The following is a 24,682-nucleotide window of genomic DNA, read 5'->3' as shown; positions in this document are numbered from 1 at the left end:
ACTGCCTGAAACTGCTTATTACTGTCTTGTTAAATTTAGGATGTAAAAATAGGGAAAGACAAAGGATCAGGGCTTTACTCTTGAGATGCAAATCTAGTCAAACTTGCCTACTTAAATAAACTGTGCCTTTCCTCCTGAAGCCTCAAGTACAGTTTGGTTATTTTGGTCTTTTGTCTGTCACCATTCCATGAAATCTTGAAAGACCCAGAATTGCCAAAGCAATCTACAGTAGAAAAAAAAAAAAAAAAAAAAAAAAACAATTTTGAGGCATATCAATACTGGAATTCAAAGCATACTACAAAGCTATAGTAATTAAAAGAGCATGGTATTAGCATAAAAACCAATAGAAAAATCAATGGATAGAATAGAGAACATAGAAATTAATCAATGTGCATACAGCTAAATGATTTTTGACAAAATTGCTCAGACCATACACTGGAGTACAAATAATCTCTTCAACAAATGGACCTGGCAAAACTGGATGTATATATGCAGAATAATGAAATTAGATCCATTTTTCCCACTACATACAAAAATCAACTCAAGGCCGGCTCCACAGCTCACTAGGCTAATCCTCTGCCTGCAGCGCCAGCACCTCGGGTTCTAGTCCCGGTTGTGGCACGGAATTCTGTCCCGGTTGCTCCTCTTCCAGTCCAGCTCTCTGCTGTGGCCCGGGAGTGCAGTGGAGGATGGCCCAAGTGCTTGGGCCCTGCACCCCCATGGGAGACCAGGAGGAAGCACCTGGCTCCTGGCTTCAAATAGGCACAGCACACTGGCCCTAGTGGCCATTTGGGGGAAAGAAGACCTTTCTCTCTGTCTCTCTCTCTCTCACTGTCTAACTCTGCCTGTCAAAAAAATCAACTCAAGGTGGATCAAAGATCTAAATTTGAGATATGAGACTATGAAGTTACTGGAAGACTATGTAGAAGAAACACTCCACAACATTGATTTAGGCAATGATTTATTGAATAAGAACCCTAGAGCACAGGAAACAAAAGCCAAGCCAAAGGAAGGGGATTATACCAAACTCAGAAACTTTTGCACAGCAAAGGAAATGATCAACAGAAAGAGCAGACATCCAGCAGAATGGGAAAAAAAAATATTTGCCAGCTATCTATCTAGCAAAGGGTTCATAACCAGAATATATACATAAAAATGCAACAGTGTAAAAATAACCAACCCAGTAAAGAAAAGCACAAAACAACCTCAATAGACAGTTTTCCTAAGAAGAAATAATGATCAACAAATATACAAAAGAAAAATGCTGAACATCGCTAGATGTCAGGGAAATGTAAATATGAAAGCCACAATGACATTTCACCTCATTCCTGTCAGGATGGCTAAAATCCAAAAGACAGAGAGTGAGAAATTCTGATAAAGATGTGGAGAAAGGAGACTGCCAGGAAAAAAGCGACAGAGTATGAAGCCAAAACTAGACCAGGTTTATTGAGAAGAATAAAGGTGAGAAAGGGCTCACCCCCAGGTGAGCGCACAGCAGAGAGTTGCCAGTGAACACACAGCAGAGAGCGAGCACCTTCCCTTAAAGATTAGTGTTTAGATAGTACACAGTGGTGGGAAGGGGCTTGCGGGTCTGAGCTAAAGCAGTGCTGCCAAGACAGTGGGAGAGTTGGGCTGGTTCTAAAGGTCCTGCATGATTACATTGTGAGCTGGGAGGGATTTGGGCTGTGGCTAAGGCTGGACTCTGCGGCTGATCTGCTGAGCTGGGGGGCGAGAACTTGGGCAGAGTGTGGAGAGCTCAGACTGATGGCTGGACTCTTCAGAGAGTATTGTGTCCAGCAGTTCAGGTAGGGCAGAGTTGGTCAAGGAAGGGCAGGGCTGGTCAAGGCAGGGTGGAGCTGTAATTGCAGGGCAGAGAAATGGGGACCTGTTTGCTGATATAGGTGAGACATCAATATGGATCTAAAGCTTTTTGTCTTTGCTCTATCAGGGAACACTTATACACTTTTGATGGGAATGTACATTAGTCCATCCAGTGTGGAAAACTGTATGGTGGTTTCTTAAAAAAAATTAAACCTATAAATAAACTTGCCATATGATTCAGCATCCAGCTTCTGTGTTTACACCCAAAAGACAGGAACCCATTGTGTCAAAGAGATACCTGTGTCACTATATTGATGGCAGGGCTGTACAAAGAAGCCAAATTATGAAGTTGAACAAAGCATCTATCACAAGATGAATGGAGTAAGGAAATGGAATGTTATTCAGCTATAAAAGCAGATTGAAATACTACCATTTTCATCAAAATGTATGTAACTAGAGGATGTCATGTTGAGTGAAATGAGCCAGACACAGAAAGACCAATGCTGCCTATTCTCTCTTATATGTGGGAGTTAAAGTTAAAATAAAAAGAAAATCAAAAAACAAAAAATAAGAAATGATTTTGTGTGCCAGTATTCCTGCAAATATAGCTTTGTTAAACTTTGCTTTATAGCTTTGTCAAACTAATGTTTAAGAAGTTTATAATATTACAGTTTTAGTGAAATTTACTGTTTATGGGTGAAATGGTCATTTTTTTTCCATATGATTATTGCTTGTAGTCCTTCCCTATATTTCTGTAAAACTAGGGGCTGCAATGTAAATCAGGGATATGTTATCTCAGAAGGGAAGGAGAGGAGGGGCAAAAGGACAAAGAAGGAGGTTGGGTGGGAGAGGAGGAGAGGGAGGACAGAGTAACAGAATATAATTATATTCTCAGAAATTTATGTAGGAACTGTATTGAACCTGTTAAAAACTAAAAGCTAAAAAAAAATGATGATTGTTAATTTTTTGTGGAAAATGACAAACATAATTTGAAATAGCAGTATAGACCATTAAACCATAGTTAAATCTCAGCAAAATAAAACCTGAACACTGCCCCCAACAAACAGATTGGATAGGTCATTTGATTTCGTCTGCATGAGATAATATTTTTCATATAGTCAATCTAAATAACACAAAATATATATTTCTCTAAATGGCATTCAACAATTGCCTTAGTAGAAAATCTTCCCCTTCAAATTCTGATTAAAAAATTTATATTGATCTGTGGAAACATGTGTCTTCAACTTAACCTCTACTGATACTTTACTACTGTTGATTTTAAAATTTAATTACAATTTTACTTAAAAAAACATCAAGAATTTTATAGCTATTTATAATATTTAATATATTATAATTAATAATTTATTTTACCTGTTATTTACATTATAAAATTCAATTATATTACATTGTTAAACACTACTTTCTCATAAACAATTGTTTCATGAGACCTACTTTTACTTTTTATTTATTTATTTTTTTGACAGGCAGAGTGGACAGTGAGAGAGAGAGAGGCAGAGAGAAAGGTCTTCCTTTTTCTGTTGGTTCATCCCCCAGTGGCCACTGCGGCCAGTGCGCTGCGGCCAGCACACCGCGCTGATCTGAAGCCAGGAGCCAAGTGCTTCTCTTGGTCTCCCATGCAGGTGCAGGGCCCAAGCACTTGGGCCATCCTACACTGTACACCCGGGCCACAGCAGAGAGCTGGACTGGAAGAGGAGCAACCAGGACAGAATCTGGTGCCCTGACCGGGACTAGAACTTGGTGTGCTGGCGCCACAGGCAGAGGATTAGCCTATTGAGCCATGGAGCTGGCCGAGACCTACTTTTATAATTAATTCATTATCAAATTTCATCTCTGCTTAAGAGATTCCCTTTTATTAAAATTTTCCACATTAAACTCATTCATTTAATTTGAAATCCCTTATTTTAAAGGGAAACATATTTATAATAAATAAAATAGCTTTAAATTCTTTACTAAAACCTATTTGATTTTGCAATTATTGAAATAGTCTGCTTGTAGAAACAGTCTTCATATGGTCTTTATTAAGGATTTATTTTAAAGATTTATTTATTTTACTTCAAAGTCAGAGATACACAGAGAGAGGAGAGGCAGAGAGAGAGGTCTTCCATCCACTGGTTCACTCTCCAATTGGCTGCAAGGGCCGGAGCTGCGCCGATCTGAAGCCAGGAGCCAGGAGCTTCTTCCTGGTCTCCCACATAGTTACAAGGGTCCAAGGGCTTGGGCCATCTTCTACTGCTTTCCCATGCCAAGCAGAGAGCTGGATCAGAAGTGGAGCAGCCGGGACTCTAACCTGCGCCCATATGGGATGTTGGCACTGCAGGCAGCGGCTTTACCGGCTATGCCACTATCCCGGCCCTAGGATTTTTTTAATTATTCAGATTTCAAAGTAAGACTCCATATATATATATATATATATATATGTATAAAATTAATCCAAAATTTAAAAAGTCAGGTTTCTGGGTAAACTAGAGTGATGTTGTAATTTGACCCACTTTGCAACTAGCATTTAAACCTGGAATCTATTCATAAATTAAGGTCAATGACAATATTCTAAATTCCTTGCTACCTAATTTCATGTTTATTTTTGTTTTTATAACATTTTCATCTTCTCTGGCAAAAATAATAAAATTCATGAATGTTTGAACCTTTGCACTCTGTTTAATTAATTGTGAAATAAAGTATGAAAGTAAATGAGCAACTTTGGTTATACTGCAAGTAACTATACTTTCATTAAAAATTCAGGTGACTTTTCATATTAAAGGTTTATACAATTATTTTATTTATCAATGCAGCAGAATTATATCATCAATTAAGCTGGAAATAACTATTTCAAAATAATGCTTAAATATTCTAAATACATTTATAAGAGTTTTAAGTACTTTGCATTTATGTGTACAGTTACATCATATGACATTGCATAAGTTTGATTGGCTTACAAGTTCAAAATTTTCCTATTGCAAAGAGAATGGTAAGACAATTAATTATATGAAAAATAAGCTGGAATTGTGGTATAGTGCATAAAGCCACAGACTGCAAAGCAATCATCCCATATGGGCACAAATTTGTGTCCTGACTGTTCCATGTCTGATCCATTTCCCTCCTAACAGCCTGGGACAAACAGGAAGATGGGCGAAGTGTTTGGGCCCCTGCCACCCGTGTGGGAGACCTAGAAGAAATGTTCGCCTCTTGGCTTCTGCTTGCCCCAGTCCTGGCCATTGCTGCTGTCTGGAAAATTAACCAATGGATGGAAGATCTGTGTGTGTGTGTGTGTGTGTGTGTCTTTCCCTTTCTCTCTAACTATGGCTTTCAAATAAATAAATAAATATTTAAAGTAAATTGAATAAATAAAAAGACATGTGGTTTAGAATATGTAACATATGAAATATCTAATTGTAATGGGTCCATGAAAACTATCTTCATTAATCATGTTACTTACTTAAAGTGGTAATTTGGAAAGATTTCTTAGTTTAAGTAAATCTAGTAGCTTGTAGGGAATTCATAATAGTTATCATAGTCCATCAAATAAGCAGTTTCAGTTTAAATGTTTTTAAATTGATGTTACATGTCTGTATGATGTGACAGTCTTCATAATTTACCCTATGAAGTATCCTAAAATATAAGATCATTACCATAGCACACAGTAAATATGATTATAGCATATGTCCTAATATTTTGGGGCTTTTATTTGAAATACTTTGGTGAACATTACATTTTAAGAGATGAGCATTTGGTTCAGTGAATAAGACATTCCTGCATGCCATCCCATGCCTATCAGAGTGCCTCGGTTTAAGTTACACTTTCAATTCTAAACTCTGATAATGCCTACTCTGCAAAACAGCAGTGACAGCTGAGGCCCTTGGGTCTCTGCTACTCATGTGAGACACCGTGATGGAGTTCCTGGCTTCAATGAGAGTTGAAAAGATTGTTTATGAAGGATGAATATATTAACATCATACCAAGTGTGAGAGCTTTGAATTAAAGGCAACCCCATGGTCCTGAAATAAGATGGAGTATGGTGTGTTTCTGTGAATGAAATCAGAGCAATATGGATGGAACACAAAGAATGAAGAGACTAGAGAGCAAAGGCTGAGACAGTAGCTGAGTGTGGATCATTCTGGCCCATTCTAATTGCATGTAATTAAGAGCCCTATACGTATTTGCAGTTTTCATGGAAGGAATTTATTAAGCTTTCTTAATTATATTTTTCCTCTACAGGTATGTTACTAGTCTAACTCATTTACCAACTCATTCACCTATTGAATAATTATTTGGGACTCAGTTATTTTTCATCAAAGCAAATTAGTAACCCCAGAAACTCAGTTAAAACAGACTACAGGAATTAGAGTTACTATTTCTCCTAGCATATTGGGTGTCCCACAGTATAATGCAAACAGAAGGTAATGATTCATAGAATATCAGTGCTAATTGAGACTTATAGTAAAGTGAAGATTTATTCTATCTTAATTTCAAATATTTGAAGGGACTGAGATTCGATTATTTATAGTGCTTCTCATGGTGACATGATTTTAATGGTGTCATTTAAATCCATTTTCAATGCAATATAGTAATTCTTAAATGATAAATTATATTATTTAAAATTTCAATTGAGACATCAGTCAGATATATTGTTTAATGAATAATTTGAAGATTTGCTTACATCATGTGTTGAAATCCTATGTTTAATTAATAACTTGATAATGTACAATGACTTGAACAGTCCTTGTCTTGACTGTCAAGGAACAGTTTGTTGTTGTTATTGCTGTTTCTTAATGAAGAATGGGATTAGGACTGGGAATGGGAGAGGTTGGAGGAGGTGGGGTGGGAGTGAGGGTGGGAGGGCAGGTATGATGGTAAGAATCACTATATTCCAAACGTTGTACTTATGCAATTTGTACTCATTAAATAAATGGTTTCTTTGGAACAAAGAAGAAAATGTATCTTCTCTTTGGATTTGTCAGATATATATTGATTGTAATAAAAGTGCTATGTGTTGTTTTTCAGATTCACTTGAGTTTCAATGTTAAGAAACTTTACAAAGAATGCACAGGTTGAAAAGAAAATATGAAAAATTGTGAGTTCACACATTCAGCTGTACTCTTAGCCCCCAAACAATAAATCTCTTGACTTTTTTCTCATTTATCACATATTCGCAAGTGAGACTTGCCTTGGGAAAGAAATGTTAAATAAGGAAGTTCATATTTGAACCACAATTTTTCTTGATCTTTTTCTATTGACAAACAAAATCAAATGGTAGTTGGAAGTGAATCATTTTGAATAAATGTGATGTAAGTATATCTGAAAAGTTGTGAATGCATTGAGAGTCAAATGCAGGATGGATTAGGAATAATTCTGTGCAATTGGAATTTTTAAGGCATTCCAAGTTCTCAATAATTGGAATTGTTTGAGGATTCAGTTGGGGGCAAAGGGACTTCTGAGTGTATACAACAGTAATTTGTTCTTTCTCTCATACAAAAGGGAGTAAATAGTCAAGCTGTACTATTAAGATTACTGAAAATACAATTTTTGTTAAAATTTTCAGGAGTTAAAGTTAGCAACAAGAGAATACATTACCTGGTACCCCATGAGTTTCAGGGGCAACTGACACATGTATAAAGTAATCTTACAGGACCTGAAGTGACATTGAGAGAAATGGTGGGCATCCCTTGGGCTGTGAGACTTTAGTAAAGAATTAGGGAGTATCTTTTGAGTGTTTTTAAGGGGAAACTTACAAAACTAATATGATGGCTCAGTACCTGAATCTGTACAACTCTCTATTGTTGGCTAAGTGGGGGTCTGACATTTGGAAGTCTAACTACCTACCCTGATTTATTTGGGGGCTGGGTTATAAGAATTGCAGCTGCTGTTGTATTATGTGGAATGCTCCTTGCAGCATCATTGGTTGTGTGTGAATTCGAAGACCAGATTTGAGGCTGACCGAAGACTTTGTATGAAGCACTGGATTTAGAGTGGGTTGGCCCTCTCTAGGAGTCAATTCTTTCAGGCTTTTAGGATATCTTAACCCTTTCTTATCACTTGAATGCATTTTACACCATTAGAAGGCTCACATGGCAGGCATTAAAAACCTGCAATTATCGCTAGAGTCAATTATCACCTTTAGATTCTATTTGTGTTCTTCTGTGGCAACCATTGACATTCCCTAGGAAGCTACTTACTTCTGTTTCCTAGAATAATTTACATTTTGAAACATTTCCATACAGGTGTAGTGGGAGCTAGGAATTGGAATAAATGGAGTTGTTTTCTAAGTAATGGCATTGACATATTTCTCCCAATCTTCTAAAGGAATTAATGTAACCAATTTTTAAAGTGTTTTTCAAAGCTACCCACATTTTCCCTCAAAAGTATGTTGACATTTCTCAGACAACTTAGATTTTTTTTCAATTTTATGTGATGAAAAACAACTTGTGTGAACTAACAATGCATACAGAGATAGACATATAGTTATTTTCACTAACACACACATACAAATACTTCTGTAAGCAAGATTAATCCATGATATCTTGCTTTCGTTGTAGGTGAGAATCTTTGTAAAGCCTTTAAGCATACGGGATGTATTCCCTCTTGCATTCAACTGTTATCTGAACATTTTACAATGGAAAACATAATTGATGCTCTTTTTTTTGACCCACTTTTTTCACCTCAGGATGCTTTTGTCATGTTCATAATTGGTTTACTGTATTCACATTGTCAACAGAACTCTATATTTTTCAACACTTAACACCTGTGAAGAACTGTGACTTTCCTGCAAGCAATAGACATAATTGGTTACAAAAGAACTTTAGCTCACTAGCAGGCATGTTGGATGTACAGCAGCAAATGTCTCAGCTTGAAAAGACTCAAATCCGTAATTCACAGTTTTATTTATTTTACAATTTTTGACTTACTCTATTTTCTTTCAGATTCATGGTACTCTCCAGTGACCTGTATTTATTTCTTTGGCTGTGCTCAGTATTCACTATAATTTTATTTTTATGTTTATTTATAATTTTTGTATATTTTTCTTAGTAAAGATGCTAAATGTTTTCAGTCTTCTTTCTTTCATGATCCCTTTGGTCATCTTGCGTAAGTTTACATGTCTATATTTGATAAGAAACAAAAAAAGCAAAGCAAAAGACAACAGCAATAAGTGTTCATGAGTTTTAACATGGAGTTTCCAAATACGAATTTATTTTTTTAATTTTTTATTTAGTAAATATAAATTTCCAAAGTACAGTTTATGGATTACAATGGCTTCTCCCCCACCATAATTTCCCTCCCACTCACACCCCTCCCATCTCCCACTCGCTCTCCCATTCCATTCACATCAAGATTCCTTTTCAATTCTCTTTATATACAGATTGATTTAGTATATATTAAGTAAATATTTCAACAGTTTGCACCCACACAGAAACACAAAGTGTAAAATACTGTTTCAGTACCAGTTATAGCATTCCTTTACATTGGAAAACACACTAAGGACAGATCCCACATGAGAAGTAAGTACACAGTGATTCCTGTTGTTGACTTAACAATTTGACACTCTTGATTATGGCATCAGTAATCTCCCTAGGCTCTAGTCATGAGTTGCCAAGGCTATGGAAGCCTTTTGAGTTTGCCGACTTTGATCTTATTCCGACAGGGTCTTAGTCAAAGTGGAAGTTCTCTCCTCCCTTCAGAGAAAGGTACCTCCTTCTTTGATGGCCCCATTCTTTCCACTGGGATCTCACTCGCAGAGATCTTCCATTTAGGTCTTCCTTTTTTTTTTTTTTTTTTTTTTTTTTTTTTCCAGGGTGTCTTGGCTTTCCATGCCTGTAACACTCTCGTGGGCTCTTCAGCCAGATCCGAATGCCTTAAGGGCTGATTCTGAGGCCAGAGTGCTATTTAGGACATCTGCCATTCTATGAGTCTGCTATGTATCCCGCTTCCCATGATGGATTGTTCTCTCCCTTTTTGATTCTATCAGCTAGTATTAGCAGACACTAGTTTTGTTTGTGTGATTCCTTTGACTCTTAGACTTATCAGTGTGATCAATTGTGAACTGAAATTGATCACTTGGACTAGTGAGATGGCATTGGTACATGCCACCTTGATGTGATTGTATTGGCATGATTCTAACTCCACCTTTTGGGGCAAGTCCAAGTTCTATGATTATGAAAACCTTGGTGGGATCGTGAGAGTACTGCTAAAGTTTTGGGCAAGTGTGACGGTGCTTCTAGTGTAGGGTTTAGCACAACATGCAGGCAATGTGGATCCTTCAGAGTAGTATTCCAGTACATATGGAAAAGCCAGTGAAATTTGTCAGTTTTCCTAGGAAATAAGATGGGGTTTATTTCCATTTCTTTTTGCTTTTTTATCTTGATTTATTTGTTTTTTTCTCTACATGCTTGTACATTTAGCAAGTGTAATTAGGTATTGGTGTAATACTTAGTACTGGCCTATCAGGTATTAAATGATCAGCAATAAATTAGGGATATTATATTCCAATATTGTATAGCATCTTTTACTCAAACTCAAATATTTCACAACGTTGTTTTCTGTTAAAATATTTTTTACTACCAATATGACAGATCTGAAACTAAAATTACTTTATAAATTATCCAAATGATTGTGTAAATGTTAAGGTATTTTTTGCCAACCAGTCTTGATTGCTGGACTGGAAGAGGAGCAACCAGGACTAGTACCCGGCGCCCATACGGGATGTCGGGGCCGCAAGTCCGAGGATTAACCGAGTGAGCAGCCCAGTCTCGAACCTGTACCAATGTGGGATGCTGGCACTTGAGGCCAGGGTGTTAATACTTTGCGCCACAGCACCAACCCCCAAGATTCTTAATTTTCATTACATTTCCTTTCACTTATTTCCCTAAACATAACCTTGCTATACCTGTACTTACCTATAGTTTCGCAATAAGTAGACCCAAAAGTACTGATTTAAAAGACAAATATGTTTATTATCATTCATTTTGGAGAGTCAGAACTTGAGACTGATTGGATGAAGCAAAATTTTCCTGTAATTGCAGCCAGAATGTTGGCTGGGTTTGCGGTCATCAGAAGACTTCACTGTAGCTGGAAAATCTGACACCAAGGAGCCTCACATGGCTGTTCCTAATGGAGATTAATGCCTTCAATACCAGACTCCCTGAGATGTATGAGTGGCCTCTCAACATGGCCTGCAATTTTCTCCAACAGGAGTAATACAATAGATAATGGAGAAAGTTGCAGTGTCTTGAACACTGACTGAGTTTTTGTGAAATTACACTGACTTTCACTTTTACTTTAGCTTATTCATTAGTAGTGAGTTGCTAAGTACAGCGCACTTGGAGGAAGGATGGTGGAGGACTTAGGTTCTACCACTTGAAGGAAGAAGTTATGAAATGATTTAATGGGTCTATTTTAAAATCACCACACTATTTAAAGTCCTCACCTGTGGATAATACTCATATTTGTATACTTAATCCTTAACTTAAGGCTTAACTAACATTATACCAAAAGGTGGGAGAATGAGAGGAGACGCAAGAGAAGATGGGCCTTCTCCTGAGTTCTTCCTATGCATTCCAGCATAACTTTCTATGAAGTATATGCAATCGTTCATTAAGGTTCATGTGATTACACTTTGTCATTTTCTAATTCTTTGCACCCACATTTTCTCTTGTTAAAATATTTATTTATTTGAGTGTGTGTGCATGGTGGGGGGTATGAAATAAAGATAAAGTGAGATACAGAGCTCTCATTCGATGATTCCCTCCTAAATGTCTGCTATAGCCTTCAACTGGGCCCTGAAGCTGGGAGTAGGAAACCCAGTCCAGGTTTTCCACATGGGTGACAGGAACCCAACTACTTGAGCCATAACTACTCTCTCCCAGACAGGGAATTAGTAGCAAATTGGTATCCTGCGTAGAAGCCAGCTGTGATCTCAGACACATTAAATGGAATATGGCCATCCTAAGCAGTGGCTTTTCTGCTTGGCCAAACGCCTGTCTTCTGCATCCAGATTTTCTAGAAATATCACTTCCTCACTGAATGCTTTCGAATGCTGAGTATTGCAGGTCCACTCCAACTTCTGAAATAATCCTGAGAAAGTTGAATGTCTCCGAAATCTTCTTGAAAGGAATGCATCTCCTTAATCCAGTAACTTTGACATTTGTCCAATTTGACTCACACATCGGACTTTTTCATATGAATGATTTTTCCCAAGAAAAGACAAAGTGCACTACTCCTCTCTCAGAACACACCTTGTCCATCTCAGACCTGTCATTTCTTCACGTTTCTTCTACACTACCTTTAGCTTCTCCTCCACATTTTCTCTAGGAGCCTATCAGAACAAAAGTTTCAGCAGATAAATTTAGAAATGGATTTTCTTTTAGTCGGAAAGTAACATTTAAGAATGTAAGGAAAGGTGGACATTTGACTCAGAATTTAAGTCAGTTCTTAGGAAACCTACCTCCCAAATCAGAGTGGTCAAGTTTCAGCTCCTCCATTCTGATTCCATTTATTCTAATGCATCCTGGGAGGCAGATAGTGACAGCTTTAGTACTTGGGTCCCTGACACCCAAATGAGACACACACAATGAGTTCTATGGCTCCTGGCTTGGCTCTTGTAGCTGAACAAGCAAATGGACTCTCTCTCTCTCTCTCTGCCTATAAAAAAATAGAAATGAATATTTCAAAAAAGAATGTACTGAAATGATACTTTAGAAAAGCTGCTTTAACATGAAAAATATGTTCAATTTTTACAAATGAGAACTTTTTAAATACAAGGATTTTTTAAAATTAAAAAGAAAATGTAATAGTTGTACAACTTAACATAATAGATGTACAACTTAACCATAATAGTTGTACAACTTAACACTTCCACCGACAGTGATTAGGGTACCTTTTTCAACACATCCTTGCCATTTGCTTGGTTACTTTCTCATGTTGATGAGTGTATTCTTGGCAGTGCAGAAGCATCTTAGTTTGTCTATTTTTGCTTTTATTTCCTGGGGTTCTGGGGTCTTTTTCAAGAAGCCATTGCCTAAGCCAATGTCTTGCAGAATTCTCCCAGTGTTTTCCTTTAGTAACTTAATTGTATCAGACAATAAATTTATATATTTGATCCATTGAGAGTAGATTTTTGTATAGGGCATAAGGTAGGGATCTTGTTTCATGCCTCTGTGTGTGAGGTTCCAATTTTCCCAGCACCATTTGTTGAAGACTGTCCTTTCTTGAGGAATTGGTTTTAGCTCATTTATCAAAGATTAGTCAGTTGCAGATACATTGATACTTTTTGGAGTTTCTATCCTGTTTCATTGGACCATGTGTCTATTGGATTTTTCCATATTTTTAGTAATTTCTCCTATATATTTATTTAATGTTTTATAATTTTTAAAGTAGAAATCTTTTGCATCCTTGGTTAAATTTATCTCTAGGTTATAAAATTGTTTGTAGGTATTATGAATGGTACTGATATTACAAGTCCTTTCTCAACCATGGCATCATCTGTGTTAAAAAAGCTGCTGATTTTTGTTTGTTGATTTTACATCTTTCAATTTTAGTATACTTTCTGTTGATTTTCAGTATTCTGTTAGTGAAGTCTTTTGGTTTCTATGTATTTGGACCATGTCACCAGGAAACAGGGATAAGTTGACCTTCTCCTTTCCACTATGTATGCCTTTGATTTCTTTTTCTTACCTAATGGCTGGATAAAATTTTTAGAACTATACTGAATAGCATTGGTGAGAATGAGTATCCTTGCTGGCTCCAAATTTTAGTGGAAATGCTTCCAACTTTTCCTTATTCAATAGGATGCTGGCTGTGGTTTTGTAATATATCACTTTGTACTGAGGAATGTTCTTTTTACATCCAATTTGCTTAATTTTTTATTATGAAAGGATGCTGTGTTTTATTAAATGCTTTCTCTGTATATATTGAGATAACCATATGACTTCATTCTTCAATTTTAATGTGATGTATCACATTCATTGATTTATGCATGTTGAACCATCCACTTATTCCAGAGGTAAATCCTACCTCATCTGGGTGAATGGTCTTTCTGATGTCTTATTGGATTAGATTAATTGGTATTTTGTTAAGGATTTTGGCATCTATGTTCACAAGTGATATTGGTTCTTCTTTGTTGTATCTTTTTTGTTCTCTGATTTTAATTATTTCTTTCCTTCTACTAATTTTGAATTTGGTTTGTTCTTGGTTTTCTAAGTTCTTGAGATACATTGTTAGATCATTCATTTGATGTCTTTCCAATATCATGATATATGCGCCAATTGTTATAAACTTCCTTCATAGCACTGCTTTTGCTATACACCATAAGTTTTGAAATGTTGTATTGTCATCTTCATTCATTTCTAGCAATTCAATAGCATATTGTTGTTGGTAAGGAGTATATAAATTTCTAATCCAGGTACTTATCTTCCACAGAGATAAAAACACTAATCAGAAATGGGTAACCAATGCAAATAGGAACAGAATTTATTTAACAGTGAGGAAATATACATCCACATGTGTGGGAAAGCCCCAAACAGACAAATACCCTTCATGAGTAGGACGAAAGTTTGTCTTTGACAGAAAGAACATGAGAATGGTATCTCTACATGTGGTTCGTGGGTATGTGCAAAGGGAAAAATGCAGCAAGTGTGACTGAATATAGTATGTTGTGAAGAGAGAGAAATCAAGACTGTCTCTTCTGAGCCTCGTCAATGGTTAAAAGAGAGAAATCTGTTCCACTCTCCACTTCTTTTTATGAGGTAGCTGGTTGCACCCCAATGAAACAAACAGATGCGGTGAGCAATTAGCATGAGCCTTGGTCCTGGATATGTCAGATATACCCTTGGAAGGTGGACATACCATGAAAAAAACTTACATGGCAGAAGTACAAGAATTCCAGCTCACCTAAACTTTCATTAACTGCTAATTACACTGTGTAAGTTGTGCAAATGTGTAAGTTTTGCAAATGATATTGAGAATAAGGAAAGTTAGGTAAGTTGTGCAAATGATGTTGAGAATAAGGAAAGCTACCAGTTTTTACTTCTGTAATAATGAAACCACTTAATTTCCTGGCCTCTTTACCTAATTTAGGGCTCATGAATCAGGAGGGCTCTAAACCCCTTTTGGAAATCTATTATTCCAGAGTAGGTTACCTGTACTTCCAACCTCTAAAAAAAGTACCAAATAGAATTGATATCAGAATTTACCTATTTTGGACCTACATTTAAGCGTGTAATGGTACTAAATAAAGTCCCATGATTACTAGATATCATTTCCCCCCACTATGTGCTGAAGGCATATGTCGAGTAATCCTCTTCCTGCCCCTGCCCCCTTCCTATCAATAATGATCTATTAATTGTCTCATTCTTAAGAATTTGTCTACTGTCTCCTCATTCCCCCTTCCTTACAATAAATGTACCTTCCCATGTAGTGGACAGACATGTATTTTTGCTTATCTTTCCTTCCAGCTGCAAGGAATACAATTGGATGAGAGTGGCATTGTTTCTCAGCAGGTAAGCATCCTCTATGAGTACCATTTCCAGTCCTGGCTGCTTTATTTCCAACCCAGTTCCCTGCTAATGCACCTCTGAAGGCAGCAGAGAATGGCCCAAGTGCTACAAGCCAAGTACATGAGTTAGATGAAGTTTCAGGCTGCTTGTTTCAGAATAACTCAGCCCTCATATTTGCGAGAATTTGGAGAGTACACTAGTTGAAGGCAAATCTTCCTCTCTCTTTCTCTCTCTCTCTCTCTCTCAACTCTGCCTTCCAAATAAGTAAATAAATATTTTAGAAAAAAGTATAATGGGTTGGAGGCCTCCCGATGCAGCTTATTGGGGTTTCCATCAGTCTTGAGCCAAGGTCACAATCTTCCTGGGTATTCTTACAACAGTGAAAGGCCATGGTGAGTGTGCTTAACCCAGATGATGTTTTGCATGCTATGAACTACTCTGACTTAGCCCTTCAGATTTGTGTTGTATTGGTTGAGACTCTGAAATATGGTTTATGTGTTTTCTCCATCCAGTCCTATTTCCTACACATTTATGTTTCACAGCCAGTATTCTGCAAAAATCACTTCCACTCCTGTCTCTTTTTCAGATAATCTTGGAGGAACAAATCAAGACTTTATGTGAATAACAAAGATGAGATTTTCAGATAGGTTTTCCTGCTCTCTATCCATCAATGACTGCACATTTTGAATGAGTTTTATCTCCACGCTTTCAAAGTCAGATGATGCTTTCATTCTTCTCCAAAAGGAAAATTTGTTCTGAATGAACCTGTCCTCTCCTTCTCATTATCCCTTCCTCTCACTGTTATATCCATCTCTTCTTCTCTACTTGCATTAAAGCATTCTTTGACAACTAGTTCATAGTTAACAATTAATAGAAACATGTTATGTTCTTTTTTAATTTATTTGACAGAGTTAGATGGTAAGAGAGAGTGAGACAGAGAAAGGTCTCCCTTCCATTGGTTCACCCCCCCAAATGGCTGCCACGGCCAGAGCTACACCAATCCAAAGCCAGGAGCCAGGTGTTTCCTCCTAGTCTCCCATGCAAGTGCAGGGGCCCAAGCACTTGAGCCATCCTCCACTGCCTTCCCAGGCCACAGCAGAGAGTTGGACTGGAAGAGGAGCAACCGGGACTAGAACCCAGCACCCATACAGGATGCCGGCACTGCAGGCAGAGGATTAACCAAGTGAGCTATGACGCCAGCCCCCCATGTTATGTTCTTGAAGAATGTGGTGTGGTGTGCATTGAAATGCAGCCTTCCAAAATATATATACATGCCCTTTACACAGGATAGTAAATGTGAGGTTACTTGGAAAAAATGTATTTGTAAATGTTATTAAGCTAAGTATCGCAAGATAGGGTCATGCTGGAATGTGGGGACCTTAATTCCTATAACAAATACATGCGGAAGAGAAGAAAAGGGAAGATATACACACATGAAAGGAAGCTATGTGAAAATGGAGGCAAAGACTCAAGTTATAAGCTATAACGGACCTTGAGATTCAGGAAGTTGAAAAATGCAAGAAAGAATTATTCCCTAAAGCATTCAGGGAGGATACATCAAAACTTTGATAATAGACTTCTGGATGCCAGAATTTTGAGAAAATTAATTTTGGCTGATTAAGCATACTAGATTTATCGCAACTGGTTATAACAGTCCTGGGAAAGCATTTATGGTAGAAGGGGCAGTGTGGGTGAATATACGGTGGACAGACAAGGTTGTAGCTGATGGTGTTTACTCTAAGATTATTAAAGACTGAGTAGGCTTTTCTATTGAGTGGACATTTCCTAGGTCGCTGATCAAGTCTCCCAGAGAAGACACTCGATTTCAGTGGTAGGACAGGGCTTAGATGTATGTCAGGGAAGATTCTGTAAGCAGAATCCAGAAATATTCTAGAAGTCTTTGGAAGATCAAATTATCCAGTGTAAAATTTCTATTCATGTTCATCTTTTCTGTCACTGCCATACCTTTGTCTGTCCCTGGCCATCAGGGCATTCTACTTCAATATTTGTAGACATTAAGCTTCTTGTTCCCATAAGGGAGGGAGGTAGAACAAGTTGTAACTATTCATCCAATCATTCTAATTTCAGTTATTAATTCTTCACTTGCACCTACTGAACCTTCTACTGCACCTTCTGAACTCCAAAGATGTGAGTGAATTGGATTAGATTTATCCCAAACATCGTCACTCTTTTCACTTAGGTTCCAGCTTTGTCTGCCCTGCTAAATAGTCCATCACTTCTCCTCTTTTACAATATACAGTGATTTTGTTTCCTCAAAGTGTTTTCCTTTCTTGTAGACTTATTTGCTTCTTGACATTTAAATTGGTGTTTAGAAATGAAAGAAAGGCAAACACACTTACTCAGTCTGACAGTTCCCTACTAATCTTCCTCTGTGTATTTTCTTATTTTTTGACACTACCGACCATCAATTGACCATAGTTACCACACCTGAAAGTAATATCTAATTTGTATCCCTCCCTATCTCTTTTACTACCCAGTCAGAAAGACAAGCATATTTTGTTTCATATATAAAATATACTTATTTATATATTTAACAACAGTGCGTTCTTATCATTTCTCAATCAACACTGGGACCTATTCTCCTTCTCTTTAATAATGTATTATCAAATCTGCCATCTGCAAATTTATAGCACAATCCATCTTTTATCTACAACTCGGTGTATTGCTTCTCTTTTTATACCCTTCAACAACTGCTTGCATGATTCTGGATCAATATACAACTCCTTATCATGAAATACAGAGCTTTCCTTGTATGACCCCTGACATTAACTCACCCATTAATTTTCACTGTTCCCAGGCTTACACACTATGTTCTAGAATCACTCACAACTTCTTATTGCTTTGTCATTTCCTCAGATTAAAATGACTTTCTCATTTGACCTTTTCTTTTCAATCTCCTTTGATCTTTTAATACAAATCAGGTAATTTGTCTTTCCACCATACAGTCATCCTTATCCCCTGCCTCCCACCTCCATCCCATCTTGATCTGTCAGGCGGGTTTAGTCACTATTTTCTTCTCTCTTGGACGCCAATTCTATTATTCTCTTTATCACATTTATTTTAATTATTTTAAAAATATTCGCTTTTCCTTCTTTGAGATGTGCATGTTTTAAGGTAGGTCTTGTTTTCTTATTCATAAGTTTAATTATTTACATTTAGCATCATGATGGGTTCACAATTCAGTTAACCTATGTGTGTTTATTAGTCACATTGAAAATAAAAAAATACCACATTGAACACTGAAGAAAAATTTATAACACTTACCAAACTTGATTATCGATTATGGATGATATTCCCACATTTTATGCTAATAATTTGTAGGGAGAGGCACATAATGAGCTCCATAATCCCCCTTCTGCATTGGCCTTTATTCACAAATTTTTCTCCTTCGTTCACTACAGTTCACATTTCCTTGGTCACTGATGGTATTTGATGAAATGCCATGTTACCTGTGAACTCACAGTGACTTTGCTTATGCGGCGGTATCTCAGCTGGCATCGGCCTTGGTAGTCACCATTCACTCTGAAGTGCACACTCCTGTTGCTCAATGCTGTTACTTATGCTTGTATCTCTGCTTGGAATGTCCTCTCTTATCTTTTTCTACTGAAGCCCCAGTTGATATCAGATACTATTACATTTCTAAATTCTCATATGGGAAGTTTTTGTTTGTTTATATTTAAGATTTATTTATTTGAAAAGCAGAATTACAGAGAGGTGGAGGCAGAGAGAGAGAAAGGAGTCTTCCATCTGCTGGATTACTCCCCAAATGGCAGCAACAGCCATAGCTGCGCCGATCTGAAATCAGGAGCCAGAAGTTTCTTCCAGGTCTCCCACATGGGTGAAAAGGCCTAAGGACTTGTGCATCATCAACTGCTTTCCCAGGCCATAGCAGAGAGCTGGATCGGAAGTAGAGCAGCTGGGACTCGAACCAGTGCACACGTGGGATGCCGGCACTATAGACAGCAGCTTTACTTGCTATTCAACAGTGCCTGCCCTGCGGGAAGTTTTGATTTTAATGTGATACATTATGAATAATGTTAATAATCTTCCTTTTCTGGGCTGCAAAGGTCAATTTCTGACTTCTACTGGAGCACTCATAAAGATACCCCCAGAATTCAAGAATTGAATTATGGTAATAACAACTTGCAGCACTTTGCTCTATCTTGCTTCTAAGCAAGAGCACACAAATGGATGACTGAGTAATTTTCTCCAAATAAGAGGTCAGGATTGTGCTTCAGGAAAAGACTTCCTGCATTGGCAGACTCAAATTTGTTGCAAAAGTAATGTCTAAAATGGATGATGCTTCAATCAGGGACAAATGAATTTTTAGTAATGAAAAAGAAACATGGATTTCTGATGGACATCTAGCATTGATTGTCTGAGGAAATGTACTGCACTGGAGATTATAGTCTTTATGTCAAGTTCGTAAGAAACATATAAAACTCCCCTCTCTCTCTACCCCCACCAAATGTTGGTGAGATCACTGATGAATTTTGAATCCCTTTGCACAGATCTTTCTCTCCCTGACTTGAGAAGATAGATTTGATCTTTCCATCTTCACATTCAAGTATACATTAACTAAAAAACTTTGTTGAGTTGTGTATGTATAATATTTTTAAAACAAACATATATTGGTAGTTAATTATAAATATCAAGTACACAATTTAAATTAGATCAGCTCAATTCTCCGGTAGTGATTTTGTATAATGATAGTAAGAGTGTTTGACGTTTCCTTTTACATTTTTATCTTTTCTCATTTTAATGGTTATTTTGCAGTCCAAGGTAATCATTAAACAGAAGCAGAGCCTAGAAAAACAATATTATTAGTCTTTTTTATTCTGACGTTGAAGGGTACTGAACCAGTTACTAATCTTTGAAACACTGAGAAATAAGTTCTCTGGAGCTTTGGGGTACCTTGTTATTCCTACCTCTTTTGTTTTGTTTACTTTTTAGTGTGTAATAGCCCTTGACATGTTCTATTTCATCATTTTAAAACCCAGTGCTTCAAACATATCATGTCCCAGAAGGTCATGATTTAACAGGGAAGCGAGGAATCTTCTTAAGACAAGAAATGAAAGTCTGATCAAGCAGCTGCCAGGGAGTTGAAGATGTTCACACACTTCCTAATGCAACAAAAATAAGCTATGCATATATATTTTCTGCTTCTTTTCTCTTCATTGTGTGGAGGGCACTTTCTGGGGTCATTCTTTCCATGACCATATTATGTGCCAAATGTGAATACATCTAATGAATGCAGTAAAAGATGATAAAATTCTCAATATATTCCCTGCACAGCCTTAAGAATTTAAACCTTTAGTACTAAATTGCAATATTATAAGTATGGGAGAGATAAAATGTCCAGAATCAAAAGTATAAATTGTAGAAACTATTCTCCCCAAAATAAGCACTCAAAGAGGAGAAGAATAATTCTTTTGATTTCAGTGCCAGATGGCTCACTATTCCTTACAGTTTATTCTAATAAATGTATAAAGAACCACAAGGACACTTGCATTCTGGTTATTTTAAGTTGGAAATTTATAGACCTATATTACTATAGAATTATAAACACCATACTTTGAAAATTATTAATCAATATTGGAAAAGTCATCCTACATCAGTGGAAAAATTCAATTCAAGGAGGACAAAGAGCTAACTCAATAACAGGAAGCAAACAAAAGAAAACATTGCACTAGACTTTAGACTTTTATTTGCAAAACTTTCTCCAGTTACTACATGCATTCAGTTTGCTATGAGCTATTATTTCCTCATCCTGTTTATCTCTATTCTTCTTGTATATCATTTAAATTCATATTTATCTTTACTTTTCCAAAATGTGTGTGTGTGTGTGTATGTTTAGCAAACTCTGCATTGCAAGGGATAGGCTTATTTACTTTAACGACAGTGCTTGGAACTATAAGAAAGCAATATTTCAGGAAAAACTAAACCTGGAGGCCTGGAATGAGAAGAAGCTGTGAAAAATCTGCAAACAAAATACTCATATCTGTCTATTTCTCTTTTGCTTTCTCACTCCGCATTCCCTTACCCACTTTTCTTTTTATTTCTCTTTCTCTACTTTGCCTGCTCTGTTTCTTCTAATTTTTATGATCCCAGTTTGTTCTCACATTCATGTCTGCATTTTGAGTGTTTGTCTTTGATTTCTCTACTTTGACTAACAAAGCATGTCTTTTCTACCTTAAGCACCTAAGATAAGATGACTTAGTCTCAAACCCATTGAGTATCACATGATTTATCTACCTCATCTGTTCAATGAAAGCAAGAACTAAAGACCATCGACCAAGCTTTTGAATGTTGTATTGCCTAGCATTTATATCAGTTTATTAATTATTCTCAACTGGAAGGGATAGAAATACACACATACAAACAATGCAACATTCAGCTATTAGAAAGCTGTGTATTGATATTTTACATCTTTGTAAGCATTATACTTTGTCTGGGACATTGTGCTACACCAATCTCTAGCTATTTCCTGAGCTGTTATTATCTAAATATAGCCCAAATAATAAGTGCTTAATGGAACTGATTCTTTAAAAATAATCAGCCTTATTTTTGTGGGGAGCAGCTCGGACTAGACTGTTACTGGAATTAAGACTTATTCTATGCATCTGCTCTCCCACAATATGGCGCTGGGAGAGAAGTAAACAGCTTCCGCACAGCTGCCTCCAGTTCAACCAATTAACTGTAGGACTTGCTCCTGATTGGAGGAGAGCAGCGTACTCGGCGTGTGGGCAGCCGAGTTGGGATTGGCGGAGGAGGACTATAAAGGAGGAGAGAGACGGCATGCACCAGGAACATCTATGGGGAACATCTAAGGGAACCCGTGCAGCCCCCGAGAGAACCGGCCGGCAGTGTGCCGCTCCCCTGCGGAAGTGGGGAATGCGGCCAGGGGGAACTGCCCTTCCACGGAGGTGGAAGGGATAGTAGCCAACCCGGGAAGAACCAGCAGCAAACCCGGGGAGGGCCGAGCAGACAAAAGAACAGCGCAGGGTCCTGTGTTGCTCCTCCACGAAGAGGGGGAGCGACAATTTTCCCTCTGCATGTTGTAAACATCAATAACTTTTAATACAATGCATAATTTCTCATTCTTTATAAAATAAATAGAAAAAATATTTGATAATTAAAATGTCTTAAAAGCAAATCTCTGTTGATTGATAATATTAATAATAATTAAACTTCTACAAAATATTAAAATCCTAATTTTTATTCATGTTACTTATTCCCCTGATCATTACACTTTCATAGGTTTTAGTAATCAGCAAATTTTATTTTCTTCTCATGAATTAATATAAATCAATAACTTGGACATGAAGTAGATAAAAAGATAACTTATTGAAAACTAAAGATTCCTCTAAATGTGCACATATATTTTGCCACTTGAAAATTTTATTTGCAAAGCTATCAAAATTTCTTGAAAGATTGTATGTATACAATCTTCTAAAGGACTTCACATATTTCTTTAGAATACTTAAGAATTGTTTATATTTCTATAAATTTATGGTTTGCATGTATGTACAACATTTTCTCATTACAATATCAATCAGCTATCAAAAATTTAAAAACCTCATACATTAGCACATATCATTCCAGTCATCTTTTTCTTTTTTTTTTTTTTTTCACAATTCAATCTCTTAAAAGCTTTGTCACCTGTTGATGATTCCCAGGCTTTACCACATGCTGCTAAGCTATTGCTATATGACTTCTGTTTCCTTTCTTAAGTTTTGCTCTTGCTCAAATCACTTTCTTATGAAAGGTCAATTTTCACGGCTTGGCTGTCTTGACTAATGAACATACCTGAATTAACAGAGGACACTTTCTTGGATGAATTTCTTCTTTCCTAGGTCATCAGTTTTGCTTTGCTTTCCTCTAACTTTTCATTCTCTGTCACTGAATTTGCTGGTGTTTCAGAATCCTATCCAACAAGGTCTGTTCAAATCAGTGCATCTTGAAGTTAATTTCACTTTTCTTTTTTTTTTTTTTTTAGAAAATTAATGAACTTTAAAGAAGCACCCAAGAATGATACATCTTTTGCAAGCACTTAGACATAATTATGATACAACTCTTTGAGGACAGAGATCCTGTATAGGAAATTAGTACACAGTGACTCCTTTTGTTAATTTAACAATTAACACTTTTATGTGTGCCGTCAGTGGTCACCCGAGGCTCTTAACATGAACTGCCTAGGCTATGGAAGCCTGGATTGGCAATGGTAGAGGGAAGAGGAGGGTTAGGAATGTGGGTGGGAGGGCTGATATGATGGGAAGAATCACTATATTTCTACAATTGTACTTATTACATGCATGAAGTTTGTATTCCTTAAATGAACATTTTTTCTAGGGGAAAAAAGAATCTTATTTGAGACTTTCCTCTCATCACTTGAGTACTTGGGCTAGTGGCATCTCTGTGTTAATAACTCCCAAATATGTGAACAGTTTGACCTACCTTCATGAAATCTAAGTCAATAAATGCACCAGCTTCCTGCGACTCAAATTACCACAAAAATCAGCCAAGTTCTTCACATGCTTCTTTTAATTTACTTTTATTTATCATTACTCTGTGGTAGATTTCCTAAAAACTGAGTTTGGCATGGAAATTTGCATGAATGGAGTTTCAAATGAAGTATCTGGGGAATACCTCTGGTAGGAGAATGAAGAATGAGGGTTTATCAGACAGAAGATTTGAACTGCAATGCATTTGTCACATTGGATTTACTAAGTACCACAGTGAGCATTGTTGTTTGAATGATCCTTCAAGGTTGTTCCAATGGAATTAAGAGACTTGAGCCTTTGTACTATGGCTCTCACCACTCACTGGATGTGAACTGACTGCTGAAGGAGAGTTAGAATTAGCCTTGGGAGATGCATTTCATTTCTTCAGCAGCAAAGAGCAGGAAACCCTCATCTGAGCCCGCCCCTGGCCTTAGTGAACCAATAGCTGGTACTCTACTGGGTAGCTGGATGAATGCCCCATTTCGGAAGGGTGAGCTTGGAAGTTGAACAAAAAAAATCCCATTATTGGCTATGATGTGCAACACAGTAATCAACCTAACTTGTTGTAAATTCTCTAAGATTCTTGATGGCATCTTTCTGGGAGAAACTTATCAGTGTTATGGGGCAGACAGACTAAAAATGCAGTGAGATTTTTGGGGGAAAATTAGGAGTTTTTATTAGCTAGCTGGTGACTGCCCTCTCACAGAGCAAGTTCAGAGACGACAGCCCCAAGTTGCAGTGGCGGGGGTTTTTAAAAGCAAAACCTAATTTTTATCAGTCATTTAATTACGTGTGTGGGCTTGTGCAAGCAGAAAGCAGTCATACAGAAGTGAG

The sequence above is a fragment of the Oryctolagus cuniculus genome, chromosome 4 (genome assembly GCF_051225735.1).
Source record: "Oryctolagus cuniculus isolate XC-2025 breed Fujian yellow rabbit chromosome 4, ASM5122573v1, whole genome shotgun sequence".
NCBI lineage: Eukaryota > Metazoa > Chordata > Mammalia > Lagomorpha > Leporidae > Oryctolagus > Oryctolagus cuniculus.
The sequence above is the reverse complement of the archived record's forward strand: the minus strand, read 5'-3'. Positions refer to the sequence as shown.